The sequence below is a fragment of the Perognathus longimembris genome, chromosome 12, assembly GCF_023159225.1.
Source record: "Perognathus longimembris pacificus isolate PPM17 chromosome 12, ASM2315922v1, whole genome shotgun sequence".
Classification (NCBI taxonomy): Eukaryota; Metazoa; Chordata; class Mammalia; order Rodentia; family Heteromyidae; genus Perognathus; species Perognathus longimembris.
Genome location: NC_063172.1, coordinates 40,931,222 through 40,941,466, shown reverse-complemented (window position 1 = coordinate 40,941,466; position 10,245 = coordinate 40,931,222). Strand labels below are relative to the sequence as shown.

Genomic DNA, 10,245 nt, shown 5'->3' with positions numbered 1-10,245 from the left:
ATGATTCTACTCTGCCTCATTTGAAGGGAGCATGTCACCTCTTGCAGCAGACTCCTCCCTGAAACCTCATTCCTCAAGTTTTGGGATAACTAGAAAGTAAACTTCACTCACCCCCACAGGTACAAAATGAGTATCTGCTCCATAAATTACAGGCCATATGGATATTTTTATTACATGTGTGTATATTAATTTTATGAGGTGGAATTTCATTGCGGCATTTTTATGCATTTGTAGGATAGCCTTTAATCATGTTCACCCTTCTATTACTCTTTTTTACCCTCCCTGATGTTCCCCCTTTGGCACTTCTTTCCACCTCCCAACTCGTTATTCTTTTGACTTCAAAGCTCTTTTCTTCCCTTATATGTTTCATATATGAAAGCAAACATGATGCTTACCTTGTGGGGATTTGCATATTTTATTCAACATGATTATCTTCAACCCCATCCATTTCCAATAAATGAGAATTTTGTTTTTCCTTGTGATTGAGTCAAACTCAAGGGTGTATTTGTAGCATATTTTCTTATGCATTTATCCACCAATGGGTACCTAGGCTGAATGTTCGTCCTTCTTTTCCTACCTCACATGAGTTTATTGGGTTTGGAGTTTGGGAATATTTGCCACCTGAAATTATGTACTTGTCACTGTGAGTTTCAACAAGAAGTACGATACACAAGTAATAACAATGTCACATAGAATATCAATTAACTGGGAAAAAAGACTATGTTAGTTTTGAGCACATGAAATACAATTCTCTCATGGTGAAGGAAAGCTACATATAAAATGAAAATATGATTATACAGATGGAAAAATTTAGTCAATTACTTAATATTGGGAATAGTGTCCATGTACATGATCCTGGCAAATTATTGAAGAACTTCATAGTTATGCATTTAATTTTAAGGGGTAACTAAAATAAAGATTGAAGCACAAAGTACAAATTAATCAAGTAATACTTTCCTTGAACTTGGATTATAAATTTCAATAACCACAATATATAACACTTGTATGCACACACAACACATTAATAGAGATGCACTTATTAAACTGATGGTGGTTTTCATGGCTTGGAAGAAATCATACAGCATAAAAATTCCACATCTCAAAAGGTTTTCCAAATGACTCTGGTACTTAGATTCCACAGTAAAACACAATAGAAAGTCCAATACATGTATAGAGACAAAAATGAAGCAGATAATTGAAATAATTACCATGAGTATTCATGCCTAACTTGCTGAAATAATCCCTAAAGGGCTGGGAATATGGCCTAGTGGCAAGAGTGCTTGTCTTGTATACATGAAGCCCTAGGTTCGGTTCCTCAACACCACATATATAGAAAATAGCCAAAAGTGCTGTGGCTCAAGTGGCAGAGTGCTTGCCTTGAGCAAAAAGGAAGCCAGGGACAGTGCTCAGGCCCTGAGTTCAAGGCCCAGGACTGGCAAAAAAATAAGTATGAAATAATCCCTAAAATATCCAAATACTAACATTTACAGGCTGGGAGTACAAACTGTCTGAAGAGAGGGGTCATCACAAATGTAGATTCTACTGTTTGACACGACACTGTTCTTGTTGTAGGAGAAAACATAATTTTAAAAAATCTCTCCAATAAATTGTTATTGACTGCAAGTCTCTTCCTGCAGGAAAAGGCACTAATGAGCAAAGTGTGAAATCTACTAGAAGTATATGATCTTGCAGGAAAATGTTCACAATTTATCACTTGAAAATGAGGAGAAAAGGGCTGGGAATATGGCCTAGTGGCAAGAGTGCTTGCCTTATATACATGAGGCCCTGGGTTCGATTCCTCAGCACCACATATACAGAAAATGGCCAGAAGTGGCACTGTGGCTTAAGTGACAGAGTGCTAGCCTTGAGCAAAAACGAAGCCAGGGACAGTGCTCAGGCCCTGAGTTCACGGCCTAGAACTGGCCAAAAAAAAAAGAAAATGAGAAATGTATTGAGAATTTTTGTTTCCCCGTTAAGTACTGATTTCTGTATTGTTTCCTTCATTCGTCCCTTCCTCCCTCCTCCCTTCCTTCCTCCCTCCCTTCCTTCCTTCCTCCCTTCCTCCTTCCTCCCTCCTCCCTTCCTCCCTCCCTCCTTCCCTCCCTCCTTTCCTTCCTTCCTTCCTTCCTTCCTTCCTTCCTTCCTTCCTTCCTTCCTTCCTTCCTTCCTTCCTTCCTTCCTTCCTTCCTTCTTTGCTTCCTTTTCTCCTCTTTCCATTTCCTTTTCTTTCCCTTTTATTCTTAATTGAAGATCTCTTTCTTTCACTAGCCAGTTGATCTAAGTATATACAAATGTTGCGATATATTTTTCATAAACTTAAACAAATTAGATTAATTTTAGATTTTCAGAAAATTTGGACAAAGAGCTTCTCTATACTTTTTCATCAGTCGTCCCTATTGTATCCTTTTACATTATCAGTAACACATGGAATACCCAAGAAATAAACATTATCATTATTGCTATTAACACTGATTTTCTTATTTTCACTAACATTCATTTTCTTTTCCAGGATCCTATTCAGAAGAGCACTTACAATGGCATTCTGCCTCATTTCTTTGATGTGTGAATATTTCTCAGATTTCCTTGGAGATTTTGACACTTTTGAGAGTAGCAATAAGTATTTTATAAAATGTCTGTCTCTGAGTTAAGATTTGTATGATGTTTTATTTTTCTTGTGGTTACCAAGGATTATAGGTTTCTTAAGAATTATCATAGGAGTGAAGCATTCTTCTTATCACTGTACAAACATACATGCCATCCATGTGAATGCTGAGAATATTAACATTGATCACATGGCCAAGGTACTGTAAATAAAATTTTTCCTCTGAATATTAATATAATGTTTTCATGTCTCATATTCTACCTTTTGGAAGCAGCCATTATGTGCAACCAAAGCTCAGAAGCAATAGAAGTATAGAAAAGCATTTCAAATTACTTTAAATTTATCAATAATTTACTGGTTATTCCTCTGTCTACAAAAGGCATATGTTTAGCTGCATTATAATTGGCGATGAAGAAAAACAATGACAGAGCTAACACATCCCAAATCAAATAGTTTTAACATTTCAGTGGTTGATGTACAATATGATACAAAAGAAAGATAAATATTTTAAAAACAAATATTCAGAGGGAACTTCCTATTAATAAATACAGGAATATTTGATAATTGTGTCATTATACCAGTGGGTTTCAGGGTTGAAAATGTTTGTACGTAATTTACTCCAGTACTTAAGTTAAACTTCTTTTATTGCACTATCATGTGTTAATATCTGTTCTTAGTAAAAGAATAGAAAATCTAATAAACATAAAATAAACATAAACAGCTTATTATATAAATGCACATAGGATTACAATTACTTGGTTATTATCTAGGTATATGAATAAAATTTTCATGCAAATATACTTTAAAAAGATTGTCAAATTTTACATTTTTCTGCCAAACAGTGAGTGCCCTTTTCTTTTACTTATGCTATAAAACTCAATATACATTCCAAAGCATAGGTGAACATGGCATAAATAATGGTAGGATTTCTTAAGTTTATATTCCAAGGAATCATTGTGCTTATATTTGACACAGAATCTCTGTTTGCTAAGATACCCTTTCAGATGTCCATATCTCATCATCTCATGGTTTATAGCATATAGAGAACACTACTAGTTCTATACAAGGATATACAGGCAACATTGCCAGATAAATAAACTAGATAAATAAACTTAGATTGTAATATGATAGCATAGAGCACCTGACACCAGTTCACTTACAGCACAGTATAGAATAAAGCTTTTCTACAAATTAGCCGAAGATTATAACATTCACTTATAGGATCAATTAATATTGTCCAGGCATGGTAAGACATGTGTCTATTCCCAGTTACCAGAAGTAAGAGATCAGGGTTTGAGGTCAGCCTCATTTAAAAATAAAAAAGCTAGGAAAACCACAGCCCACAGCTAGCCTGGGCTAAAAGCATAATAGTCTACCTGAGAAAACAGCAAATGGACAAAGAATGACTCAAAACATAAAAGCAAAAACAGATTGTATGTGTGGCTTAGTGATAAAATGGTTGCCAAGCAAATGCCAAGCCCTGAATTCCAATTGCCATTCTATGTAAAATGAATTTACTGATCTGCTGTGTACTTGTAAGAAAACTTCATCTAGGTATTTGATTTAGAAGAAAATCTTCCTGAATTTGAGCATTATGTAATAGATACACAGGATTATTGGACCATCTCCATGAATGTGCCTTTGTGTCACTTCCTGTGTTCCTGCTGACTATACTGAGGTTGTGAAATGGTTTGATCTTTCTAGATTTTTCTCTAATAGAGCTTTCTTCAACTTATTTTTATTTTTTAATTAATAATTACTTATTTATTGCCAAAGTGATTACAGAGGGGGTTACAGTTTCTTACATAAGGCCATGGGTATGATTCTTGTACTATTTTTACCTCAATTTTATATATAGGTTATCAATATTATTCTTTCTTCAGTATCTAATACATGTAGTTTCTCAAACTGTCATACACATTTTCTGTTCTACAGATGCTCTCATTAAATTGATTAATCTTTAACAGATGGCTATTCTGTATATCTGAGAGTAAATTTTCCTTGGCATGTAAATATTTCATATGTAAAATATAAAAAATCTTGATTTTTTTCCAAACTATACTGGGGTAGGATAAAAACAATACAGAAACAGATAATTCAGATGTTATGTGAAAACTTGATAATTACTATATAAATTAATTAAATAATAAATTAAGAAAGTAGGGCCTGGGAATATGGCCTAGTGGCAACAGTGCTTGCCTTCTACACATGAAGCTCTCGGTTCGATTCCCCAGCACCACATATATGGAAAACGGCCAGAAGGGGCGCTGTGCCTCAGGTGGCAGAGTGCTAGCCTTGAGCGGGAAGAAGCCCCGGAAGGTACTCAGGCCCTGAGTCCAAGGCCCAGGACTGGCCAAAAAAAAACAAGAAAGTAGGAGAAATAAATTAAGAAGTAGGAGAAAATGGCTGAGGGAATTAAAAAAAAACAACACAAATGTCCTTTTAATCAGGATGTTGGACCAGGTTTCACAATGACACTGATACGTGAGAAAAATAATGGAGTGAATCATGGGAAATTTCTGGAAATGGAATTCCAGGCAAGAAATAGCATCACCAAAAGTCCTTCTGTGGAAACATTTTCAGCATATTGGTGAGAAGCTAAGGGAAAAGAAGCATAAAGGAACCAGTACAGATGTTAGATTTTATGATGGTTCCAATGGAAACTTTTGGAACCTTCTGAGTGTAAGATGTTATACTCTGATTTTCCTTTCTCAGAATATCAGTCTACTTAAGAAGTATGTGGAGCCAAAGAACAAAAGGAAAAATTAAATTCTAGAGATTATTTCAGTAGGATTACTGGAAGATGGCAATGATGAAGGCAGTGGAAAGTGTTCTTCAATTAAAAATACATTATCTAGTCTGGCTGGAGACCATTGTTATTGTGCAAGGGAATAACTACATCAATATTACCAAAACTCAAAGAAAAACTGTACAACTAATTACCAAAGCTATTGCATTCTGCTTTGTGGAGTTTCCCTCAATATATTTATTTCATTTAAGGAATAATTTTCTGCTACCCTCATTGTAAGATATTTTAGTTATGAAAATATAGCATGTTCATATGGAGCCATGAATCAATATGAACAATACTTAACAAAAATAAAGATGACTGATTTCTGGAAGAATCTCTAATACAACTATAATGTATATAATAAAACTTCTACCAACTGTGTTGAAAGCTATGAACCCCAACATTAGTGCTAGAACAGAGTATTTGGGACACTTTCTATTTTTCTTCTAAATGTTAAGTCATTGAGTCCACAATGAAAACATTATATTACTATGAAGAGAAAAATGATAAGACAGTAAAAGGCAAAACTTCAGGGATTTTGAAACAGATGCATCCTGTTTCCGTATGGATGGACAACACTAGGGCTCATGACAGCATGATGGCCACTCTAACCCAGCATCTCTCCCAAACACCAGAGAAAGAATTTCATTCAGAGAAAGAAATTTGGTTATGAAACGCCTCACAATAGGTCAGATGTTAGTAAATAAAGTTTTAAATCATATGCAAAAGAATACGTTGGTGACAATTCTGTGCTAGTTTTCTTTCTACTTACTTAACATTCTGATTCAATTCATTTTTTTCTAAAAAATTTAGAAGACTAAACCTGCACCAGGATCTGGGACCCTCATCTAGTATCTTGCATAAGTTCTGTAAGTTTGACTGTTTCCCAGTGAACTCATTTATTCATGCTAGTGGCAATATTTGAATAAATTACTACAAATGATTACATCTACCTTTCATAAAAGATTTGAATTTTTAGATCAGAATCCTATTTAATAAAATTAAATAACCAGAGCCCGGTGACACCGGTAGCTCACACCTACTATTTAAGAGGCTGAGATCTAAGAAATCATGGTTCAAAAGCCAGCCCAGTCATGAAAGTTCTGTGAGACTTTTATCTCCATTAAAACTACAAAAAAAAAAAAACCACAAGAAGAAAAACAACAAAACAGAAAAGGATCTGAGGCACAAGTGGTAGTATGCTAGCCTTGAACAAAAGAAGCTCAGGGACAGCACCTAGGCCCTGAGTTCAAACCAAAGAACCAGAAAACAAAAAGAGGCCCAAAGAATCATGACCACAATGGTGATTCACTTAGTATATGCTATTTGGCTAGGGTGCTGCTCTCCAAGTATACAAAGAACAGTAAGAGAAGAGTGTATTTCATTTATAAGTGGAAAGCTAACAGTGAAGGGAATGTCCATTAAGAATGCCCATGAACTGTCTAACATTAATCCTACCTGATTGTGATCATTCAACATTATTTTATTTGACTATATCTTAAACATAAAAATAATTTTAAGTTTAAGACCCTGGGTTGTATATTTGTATATTTATTATAAGAATTCAAACACAGACAATAAAATGCCTCCCAGAAATTGATCAGCATTCCTGATTGGTACAGTTAGTAGATTGTTTTAAACAAAACTGGGTCACCTCATGACCAGAGTCAGCAGTTTGCAGCAACTACCAAAAAAAAAAAAAATAGACAACTTCAAATCGAATAACCTTAGCAAAGACTGCAGACCTTCCCTGCAGGCCTTTTATTTATCTTTTCTTATCAATAACAGAGCTTCATTCTGCTCAATTTTGTTCTTCCTTTCCCCTCAAGCCACACAATGGTCATCAGACCTATTTTTTCTTTTTAATCTTAATATAGGGGACCCTTAGATTCTCTCTAACACACACACACACACATACACACACACACACACACACACACTGCACTTCACCATGATACTCTATTTGCTCACCATCCCCTTTACACTATCTTTTAATTATTTTCTAAAGCATCCTTCTAAATTTTACCTTTAATAAATTTTGGAGGTGGGATAAAGTATTGGCACTTAAGAATTAATGATTTGTTTATACATGACAAATATTATAGCATATTCATGGGTATATTTATGCTATATTCCTCACATTAGTAAACTATTTTCAACAATGTCAATTACAGCTGTGAGTGGTGGTGCATGTCTGTAACCCCCACTTTGTAGAGGTGATGAAAGATGGATGAACTAAAGCCAGATGAAGACAAAGAATCCTATCTCAACAATAACAAAACAGCATGGTGATATATAGACTCAGCTACATCAAAGGCAGAGATAGATGCCACAGGTGTATATGAATACTTTGTTTTATATAATCCAAAGCTTTATCACCCCACCCCCCATCCTCCTCACAAGTGGAAAATAAATTCTGTATTATTTCAACGGGAAGATTTCTTTTTAGAGTTGCTTTTCCCATGGAGTATGTTCATGAGTATTACAGCTTGGAGTCTGAATGTCTTCCCCAAAAGCCTATATGTTAAAGGCTTTGTTTCCAGTCTGTGGTGCTATTAGAAAGTGCTATTAGAAACGTGGACTCTATGGTCTCCCTCATAGGGAATAATTAGCACAGGTTTAGGCTAGTCACAGCAGAGGATCACAGGAGCCCAATAGCTATACCCTTATGAACACAAAAGATGATGCTAAGTGAAATGAACTCCATGTTATGGAAATGACTGTTATATAGCTGTGGTAATTACTTTCAACATGTGATGTGAAACCGTAGCTTCTATTGTTGATGATCCTCTTGTGGTTGTACCTGCACTATCTCTGTATCTTATCTGAGTACATTGGAAACCGTGTATACAGGAATTAGAACTAGGAAACTGAAGGGAATACCAAAATCGAGAGACACAGGGTAAAAAAGACAATCGATTACAAAAGCAATACTTGCAAAACTGTTTAGTGTAAATCTACTGAACAACTCATGGGGGGAATAGGAAAGGGGGAAGGAGGAGGGGGAATGAGGGAGGAGGTAACAATCAGTACAAGAAATGTATCCAATGCCTAATGTATGAAACTGTAACCTCTCTGTGTATCAGTTTGGCAATAAAAATTAAAAAAAAAGAAAGTGGTAGAGCCTTCAAGCAGTAGCGGCTAGTCATTCAGGGCATGCTCTTGAAAGGAAATTTAGGATTATGGTCTCTTTTCTTTCCTGTTTCTACTCCTCACCCCAAGGTGCTGCCTCACCACAAGCCCAAATACAGCTGGGCTAACTAGTATGGATGTCATCCTCCAAAACTGTGAGCCAAAGTAAACCTATTCTTTTGTATAAGTTGATTTCCTCAGATAAGTGTTATAGTAACAGAAAGCTGATACATTAGGGAAACTTTTCTCATGTGGGGAAGGGTTAGATTTCACAGAGATGCTCTTAGCTAATCATAGAAACCAGTATGATCCAGCAGCCTGTAAGAAAATCAGTGAGGTCTAGAGATCCTTTGAGTCCTTTAGGATTTATCAGGCTACTATAACGTTTCCAAGTTTCTGGTAGTGTCCTCCTTGTAGAACTTCTTCTTTAATAGGAAGCCTGGGAGGCAGTCAGTCCTTCCAGTCCTGACTATCCCCATTTTCAGTGCTGTGAACTCATGCAGGGACTTTGTAGCAAAGCAAACCACTGGCTTGTTTCAGGGTTTAATGTGCACTGTTCACTAAGTGCAAGATAGGTCTTTACTTCATCGTATACCCTGTTTCTGCCTTTTGATTTAGAGGGCTGGTCTCTCTTGCTTCCTAGCAGCGGAAGCATGAATACCCAGGCAAATACTGCTAGGTAGGTCATGGGGGCACTGCTGCCAGACATTCTCTGAGCGTGCGTTACTGTGTTATAGCAAAGACTGCATTTGTGTGATTGGTGGGAAGACCATTCCTTCACCGAAAGACCTGCACTCCACACTCAATATGTTTAGAATCTTGACTGTGGCGGCAGCCAAACAAATGGCATTTGATTTTAGATGCACACTTTTTGGTGATGGTACTTCTTCCTTGCTTGGTGAAGTAATGAACTGTCAAGCAATATTGGGTATTTTGTGAACACCACTTATCTTCTTCCCATAGATTGAAATTTTAATTATTCTCTGCATTTTCACAGGTAAAACACCTGAAGCTGTTTGAAAATGGTGTGGATCGAGAGGAGGCCTCACGCTACAGAAGTTGATGTTCTGGCAAATGCCTGATTTTCTGAGAAGCTAAAAATCTGGTTGACAGCTACTGCTAGCACATAACAGAAGAGCAGCATTCTGACTTCAGGAATTAGGTCAACTTCATATGTGTTTCTTAGTCAAATTATTCTCCTCTTCTTTTTCCTTTTCCTCCTCCTCTTTTCTTCCTCCTCCTGTTCCTCTACTCTCTGCTTCTCTCATTCAGGGACACCCTAAGAAAGGCAGTGTGGTTGTCCAGGTCCACTGTACAAGTTTGCATCCAGACTAGACAGCAGCGCGTGCTCAAATAATTCAGGAAGCGTATAGAGCTGGGACTTTTAACTCCTTGGATTTTCCACCTGACAGCCAAATCGTGTGCTGGCTCCGTATCTCCTTTGTAGTGGCACAGCTAGGTACAGCCAGGCAGTCAAAGAGAACAGAGTTCCACACCCTGAATCTTTATTTTCCGCGTGCTCCATGCCCACCCGACCTCCCGGCACTCTCATAGATGAATACTTTTAATGCTGGTAAAATCTGTAATCTATTTATTTCTGGAAAATCTATTAGTTTTGACTTTATTGAATACTAAAATACTTTCACATCTTATGTCTCCATTCTTGTTATTCTAATTGTGAATGAATATACTTAATTTTACAATTTATCACAAACTCTAA

General features: G+C 36.4%; 1 pseudogene; it reads right to left on the bottom strand.

Annotated features, from left to right (window-relative positions):
* Positions 1–9,006: 9,006 nt before the first annotated feature.
* Positions 9,007–9,753, bottom strand: LOC125360608 (annotated as a pseudogene).
* Positions 9,754–10,245: the final 492 nt, after the last annotated feature.